This window comes from Marmota monax, unplaced genomic scaffold (assembly GCF_021218885.2).
Source record: "Marmota monax isolate L192 unplaced genomic scaffold, Marmota_monax_Labrador192_F-V1.1 WCK01_AAM20220418_F8-fsc00061, whole genome shotgun sequence".
Taxonomy (NCBI): domain Eukaryota; kingdom Metazoa; phylum Chordata; class Mammalia; order Rodentia; family Sciuridae; genus Marmota; species Marmota monax.
Genome location: NW_026695230.1, coordinates 10,524,935 through 10,532,743, shown reverse-complemented (window position 1 = coordinate 10,532,743; position 7,809 = coordinate 10,524,935).

Here is a 7,809-nt window from a genome sequence, read left to right as displayed (position 1 = left end):
ATCTGCTTACTGGGTTTATCTCCCATAACTCCGGAAACTACGTCCTTATTTCAGGTTCTGCTCAGAGAGAGACTAAACTTCAAAGTGACATCATCAGATAGGTGACTGTTTTATCCCCTATAGATTTATCTTTCTCAAAGCAAAGAAATTTGGTGGGGAGGGACAAATTCTGCTTGTTGAGTGCATAATGAAGGAGAAAATTGCCACATAGTAAAACCTACTATGTTCTAGGACCTGCACCAGAGAGATAGCAATGAGGTAAGATAAAAACTTTCTCTCAGCAAGCTTGAAGTTCAGAAAGTGCAAAGTGGCCATAGTAGAAAGTAGGGTTGAGCTACACATCCAAAAGTGATGTAGGTAGAGACATTGGTTCCCTGTCACTAGAAAATCATGAGGGGCTTCATAGAAGAGGTGGCATTTGAAAGACAGAACAGAGGTTCTGCAGGGTTGGAGGAATAGAATGAGCAAAGGCCCAGGAATAAGAAAAGACCAGATTGGTTAAGATCATTTGGAAAAGAGGAATCAGGGCATATTTTTTCTGTGAGACATGGTCTAGTGATAGTGCTGGCATTGACAAAGCATTCCGGACACACTATAGCCACTTAATATGATGGGGAGAGCTATCTTGACATATGACCCAGTTGGTTTTTCATTGGCTTCATAAAAGAGTGGACAGGGTAGCCTGCAGGCAAAATAATCAAAAGAGCAAACATTTATTGAAGACACCAAATACTGATCTGCACATGCAGCTTTTAATGTAATCTTCACAGAAATCTTACAAGATTGGTACAAATGCTATCTCTTATTTCTTACAAGCAAGAAATCAGAGATTTGAAGTAGACCAAGCTACTTGCCCTCCAGGTCATAGCCAGCAAGTAGCAGAGCTGTTAAAGTGACTGATGCAGTATGGCTCCATGCCATCATTTGACCACAATGCTGGCTGAGTGAAGCAAGCCTAGCAATCAGCAAGAACTTTGGAGAATATTCCTGATACCAGAGTTCTCCATCTTTCATGGAAAAGTAGAAGAAAGGCCTGATCCTTCATTACAGGATCAGGGGAGGAGACTAGCACCATTGGGCATTATCATAAAAGTTCTCTAACCTTCCCTAGTTCTGAACTACTCAAAGGGCCACATACCCCACTTACCTGTGTTCAAGCCTGTGAGCAGGCAGGAGATCTCCATCTTGGGCTAGGATTCCATCACTCACAGCCATTTGCAATCATTGCTATCACTGGGTTTGAATCTCTAAGTTTCCATCTCTTCAAATGCCTGTATCTTTAAGCAGCCCCATGAAGATATTAATTTACTTATGGAGCATCATCCAAGCATAGATTCAGCTACTCCATGATGGTTACTCATTAATAATAACACCAATACCCACAGGCACCTTATTATTTTATTCTTAGAACAACCTTGTGAGATAAATGTAGTATCATTATCTCCATATTTCAAACAAGGAGGTTGAGCTACAAAGAGGAATGATAACAATGTAAAGTCACTCAGTTGCAATGAGTTGAGGGAATTGATGATTCCATTTCATTGAGTCAACTTGAAAGCACCATTAAGTTGCTGCGAACCCAGCTGGGGCAATCCTGTGCTCTGTGGACTATGGAAGCTTCTCTTGTTGAGCATCACCCCTGCCAGCAAGAACCACAGTGATACTCTTATTTACTGAATGCCTTTTGTGAGCCTAGTCCCTCCTCCTGCATTGTCATTTCACCCTTAAAATGATCTCTGAAGAAGATACAGTTATTGCTGTGTCCATTTTATAGATGAAGAACCTGAGTTCAGAAAGGACTATTTATTAAGTTCACATATTTGTCTTCAAAGGGCTGATAGTCTAGTCAGGGAAATAAACACAGTTTTTTTTAAAAAATGAAGAAATAAATCCAGCATAGCCAGCTGATTGTTAAATGCTGTAAGACCACCCAGAGGGAACAACACTAGCAGGAGGTGGTGTAAGGTTTCCCAGAAAGTTCTGGAAAGGTGTCATAAAGTGGCATTGGCTGGAGTTGCAAAGGAGAGGAGGCATAATCTAGGGAGGAGGGAAGTGGAGAGAGCTTACCAAACAGTCCAGGGAAGGATGGTCCAGTGAGCCAGTGGTAGGCACAGGCTGGCATATTTGGGAAGGTGAGTTGTCAGCTATGGTAAGAGCACTGGGTGCAATGAGAGAAAGTGAAAATGGAGAATGATGCCAGGGTCAGACACCAGAATACCCTGCAAGTGTTGCCAAGAAGTTTGGATACTATCCTGGAAATGTTGGGAAACTTTTCAAGACCTGGAGGAATGTGGTAATATTAACATACACATCATCCCAGTGAAGGGAGGAGGCAAATAGAGATGAAGAGAGTAACAACAACAACAACAAAATATTTCAGTCAAATCAAAAAATCCTTATGATGGCTTGGGATGTGCATATAGTGACTATGGGCAAGGGCTTCAGAGATGTCTACAGTTTCCATATTGGAAGATTAGGTGGATAGATGGTGGCATTCATTGAATTAAGCAGGAACAGCTTGAAATGGTGTGGTATGATGGATTAGCTGAGTTTTAGGAGCCATGGGACTCCAAGGGGAAGATGTCCAGGAGGCTGATGGAATTGAGAAGTGGGAGAGATTCATACAAATTAATTTTCTCAGAAGCTGTTGCCACTCGTTCCTCAACTCCTCTGTGTTAACCATGTGGCAGCCACATATTGGGTCTAGTGCTCAGTACTGGGAATCCACAGGTAATGCTGAGTCCTGCTCAAGGAGCTCACATTCTATAGGAGAGTGGACCAGCAAGTGTCCTGCCATGTCAGAGGGGCCAAGACACATACTAGGTTTAGTGGGGAGCATGAAAGAAGTAGAAGCTGAATCTACTGTGTGGGGAATGGTCCAAAAATGCTTTAAATAGGAAGGATCTGAGATATGAATCTTGAAGAAATAGAAGATGTTCACAGGCATACAATGCAGGGACAGCAGTGATAAGCATATTCGGGTGCAGAAGAACCTGAGACCTGCAAGTAATTCTGTGTCTAGGGAACAGGGAGGTAGAGAGGAGAGGGATTATGAATTATGACACTGATGAGATAAACAGAGATCAAAAGGTGGAGAATCTTGAAAGCCATGTTAAGTGGAGTGGAATATTCTTTGCACAGTGCTATCCACTAAAGAAATTTAAGCCAGGGAAGTGACATAATTGAATTAGAATTTGGGAGTTAGAGTAGCAATAAAATCATAGGAATAGAAGGGACCTCTCAGAAAAAATTAATAAATGAATAAAAATGTTGAAGACTTATTCTTGAGGTAGACAAAAAGACTCATAGCACCATATCCAGACTGGCCTTTATACTGTGTCATTATCATAAAAAACTAACTTCTATGAAGCACTTATTCCATGCCACACACTATTCTAAGCATTATGTATGCATTCACTCCTTTAATCCTCATAACAACCCTATGAGATAAAACAAAAACAGAAATAAAAAAACATTGGGGCCAGGACATGGAGCTGGAATCTAAACCCAGGTCATAGGACTTCAACCTGGGACTTTAACCTGGGATTTCAGCACTGAACTATTCATCCTCCCTGTCATGATAAGATTTGTGAGGGCTCAATAAGTGTCAGGAGCTTTATGTGCAACATCTAATTTGGTCCTTATAACAACTTCATAACAGATGAGAACATGGAGACACAGAGGGGCTCATGCAAGTTACTTAACTCACCCAAGTTGGAAAAACTAATAAGCGGCCAAATTTAATCCAAACATTCTGACTTGACAGGCTGTGCATGTTATAGCTTTGCTTTGCTGACCCTAAAAGTGCTCCATAAATACTAGATGCATTGATATGCAGGTAGTCACAAGAGCAATGCTTCTGAGAATGAGTTTCTGCATTCTTGAGATCTAATCTTTGCCAGGCCAAGCACCCAGATGGTGCTTTGACACTGAAACTGAGACACAGGGTGCAGTATGCCTGGCTCCTTCCCCAACTTGCCTGCTTCTGTAGCTGACCCTTGCAGGGCAGAGTGGGCATCAAAGGCTGCAGGGACTGGGTAAGGGCAGCCCGCAGGCCCTTCATTGGCCAGGCCCCATCAAAGGCATCTGTGCTGGGCTCTGCTCTACTCCAAGGCTGGGTAGATCAAAGGGCCCTGTGCAGAAGTTGGGTTTCTGGGCAGCCCCAGTTCTGATCATCAATTGTCACTTTGGCAGTGACAGCAGAGAGTCCAACATGACAAGCCTGCCACAGTCAAGGCTCCTGGGGCGGACATCAGAGTAGCAGCTCCAAAGGCCAAGAAGCTGCCTGAAGCCCCTCTGGGCCTTGACCCCTGGTGGGAAGAGAGGAAAGAACTAGAGGAGCCCCTAAGGAAAATGTTTGGAGAAGGATCACTGAAGTTGCTGCAGGCAAGAAACCTGACCTTGGCATTGATATTTTTGCCACTGAACCATGAGATCTGATTACCTCATGTTGCTGGGAAGTACTGTTGACACGTCTGTACATTTGCTCTCATGTGCATGTGCACAAACATACTCATAAACCTAAATACACACACCTGAATCACTGTCCCAGATGTACATGCATTATAAACATGTATATTCTCACACAAACAGAAACAAAATTGTTCATATACTCATTCTCCCTCAAACTCATCACACTTACCTACATATCTATGTGTGCACATTTATACATCCCTGTACATCCAGACTCCAGTCTATTCTCCACATAGTAATGAGGGAAGTTCTGTTAAAACATGCCTAGAAGCTGGGTACAGTGGTGTCCACCTAAAATCCCAGTGTCTCAGGAGGCTGAGGTAGGAGGATATCTGGTTCCAGGCCCCCCCGGGCAACTTAGCGAGAACCTGTATCAAAATTTAAAATTTTAAAAAGCCAGGGGGAAGGACCTGGGGATGTAGCTCAGTGGTAGAGTTCCCTGGGTTCAATCTTCAGTATCAAAACAAAACAAAACACCATAAAGATGCAAATACATAATAACCACACATGCATACATATCTGCTCATTCACTGAGCATATACTCTTTAAAATATATTCAGCCAGCTTCTAGGCCCTAAGTCCAATATTTCCCTCTATGAAGGGTGAGAATCATCTTCAAAATAGGGTTTGCACGCAGGAATCACCTGTTACACAGAACCTGTTGCCACTCATTCCTTATCTCCTCTGTAGAAAAATCTAGAATAAATGTCTAAAATTGTTCCAAATAGGATGTTAGCTCATGGAAAGAACTTCCTGCCAATAAGAATTATGAAAAACATCAGCACATTGGATTTCTGTTCATTGAGGAATATTCAATTGCTAGAAATTTGAACCAACTGGAATATCAACTTTGTCTCAGAAAATAGGCATTTTCTCAGAATCAACAGATTTTGAAAATATAAAGCCTAACTGAAAAATCAGGAATTTATTATAATTTGGGAAAATGAAAACACTTTAGTTTAAAAGGCAATTAATTTCAGAATTCCATTTAGTTTAAGATTTAACCAATGAACATAATTAGAACAGTTTTGGTTGTAGAGTTTGAGTCTTGTTCAAGCACTGTCTCATTCCTGACCAAAAATCACATGACTAAGAAAAGTAGCAAAGGAGCCTTTAAAACCAGTCCAGGTGTCACCCGCTCTGAACAGTCCTCCTGACCCTTCCCTGAGGAAACTAGAGTAGACACTTGTAGGGGACAGTGTTATGGCCCCCCCAGTGCCCCCTCAGGACCTGGGCTTCTAGAAGTATTGGCAATTGATGAATCACAGAGGAACCTCTCTCTAGGACTTGCCCTCACAGAAGGAGGCCACCTGCCTCATGCTATGCCTCCTTCTTGGGGGTGGCATGCCTCCAATGATGGGCTAATGAGGGGGCTACAAAAGGTCTAGCCCTTTTGTCAAATTGGATAATAATATAGGATTGCCTCAGCTCCCAAGATTCCTATGGGTCAGCTGAGGCCTCTGTCATGACTGCATCACAGTAAAACTTCTCCCCAGGTACCTTCACTCCCTCACAGGTATTATTCCTGAGAGTGCTCCTCAAATAACCTCCAACCCTCAAATCCTGTAGGGGCAGAAACAGTCCCCCCACAAACTTGACCTAGCAGCATCTTTCCTTAATGTGCCTACTTTCCCATGTTTTCCTGTCTTTTTCTTACACTGCATATCCAAACATCAGCAAATGTATTAAAAGCTTATCCCTAATTTCCCCATCTCTTACCATCTTCATGGGTACTGCTCTAAGAGCCACTGTTACCTCTATCCTGGATCTTCTGCAATTGTCTCCAAAATGGCCGCCATACTTCATTCAAGATCTCACATAGTAAATAGGGTAATCCTGTGAGAAATAACTTGGCCATGATATTTCTTTGCTCAAAATCTTGCAGTAGCTTTCTATCTTATTAAAAAAAAAAAAATCAAAGTCCTTATTATGCCCGCTAAACCTCCATCCTCCAAGGCTTTCTGGTTTCCTCCCTCTGTGCCTTTATCTCTTGCTTCCTCCTTCCTCGTTCATTTATTTTCTGCCCCAGGACTTTCCCTGCTGCTCCTTGAAATCACCAAGCCTGTTCCTGCCTCAGGGTCTTTGTACTTGATGTTCCCGCTTCCTGTAAGCTTGGGACTTAATCCTTCACTTCATTTGGTTCTCTCCCAAGTGTTCCTTTAACTGAGAGCCATTGTCTAATATGTCACAGTCTCACCTACCTCTGCCCCCTTTTCTTGCTGACATTTCTTCATAGCACTTATCACCAGGGAACATGTTATATTTTGGATATGATGTGTCCCCCAAAGCTCCTGTATTGGTAATTCAGGGATATTGGGAGGTGAAATGATTGGATTGTGAAAGCTGAAACTTAATCAGTCCATCCTTGTTTGAATGAACTGCCTGAGTGTTAACTGTAGGCAAGTGGGACTTGGCTGGAGGAGGTAGGTCACTGGGGTCGTGCCCTGGAAAGGTGCATCTATGGCCCTTTTCTCCCTCTTACTCTGTTTCCTGACCAACCACAAACAGAAGAGTGCACCTTCACCATGCCCTTTGGCCATTATGTCCTGCCTCACCTTGGGCCCAGAGCAATGGACTTGATCTATCATAGACTGAGATCTCTGAAATTGTGAGCCCCAAATAAACTTTTCCCATCTCTAAGTTTTCTTGTCTGGTATTTTGGTCAAAATTATGCAAAAACTGACTAAAACAAACATATTATGTACTAATTTATTATCTATGTCTACCCAGCACAAGTGCATGGGCTTTGACTAAGTTGTTACTATATCTCTAGTACCAGGATCCAAGTGGAAAGAAATCGATAGCAGAACACAAAGAGAAACAAGTAAGCTAATCATTGGTTTAACAGTCAAAGTCCTAGCCTAAACAATAGATTAGAAAGAATACTTACTAAAAATATAAAATTTAACAGAGCTGGGAGAGTTGGCGGAGAGTCAGAGAGGAAGTTACTAAAGTGTGTCTATGAGAGGAGTCTGTGTCCTACTTGCCTAGGGTGAACCTGGGCATGGGAAGGGATGAGAGTTTTCCCCTCTAGTTCTGGTGTCTGGGAACAAGGATTCTTGTGCTAAACTTCCTGTCTTCAGCCTGGGACAATGGCAATGTCCCAGAATTCTCCTGATATCTACCAGGGAAAGAACAGGAAGATTAGTGACTTGGGACAGGTAGGCCCAGAATATAACTCAGATCCATTGAATTTGCTATAAAATGAGGCTAAATAATCTACAAAAAGTAGAGTCTAGAACTGTCTGGAAAGAAAAAAGGCCACACGATGACATTGATGTGAACCAATAGCCAGAGGCTAGGAACCTGATACGGAAATATGACTTGATGACAGTC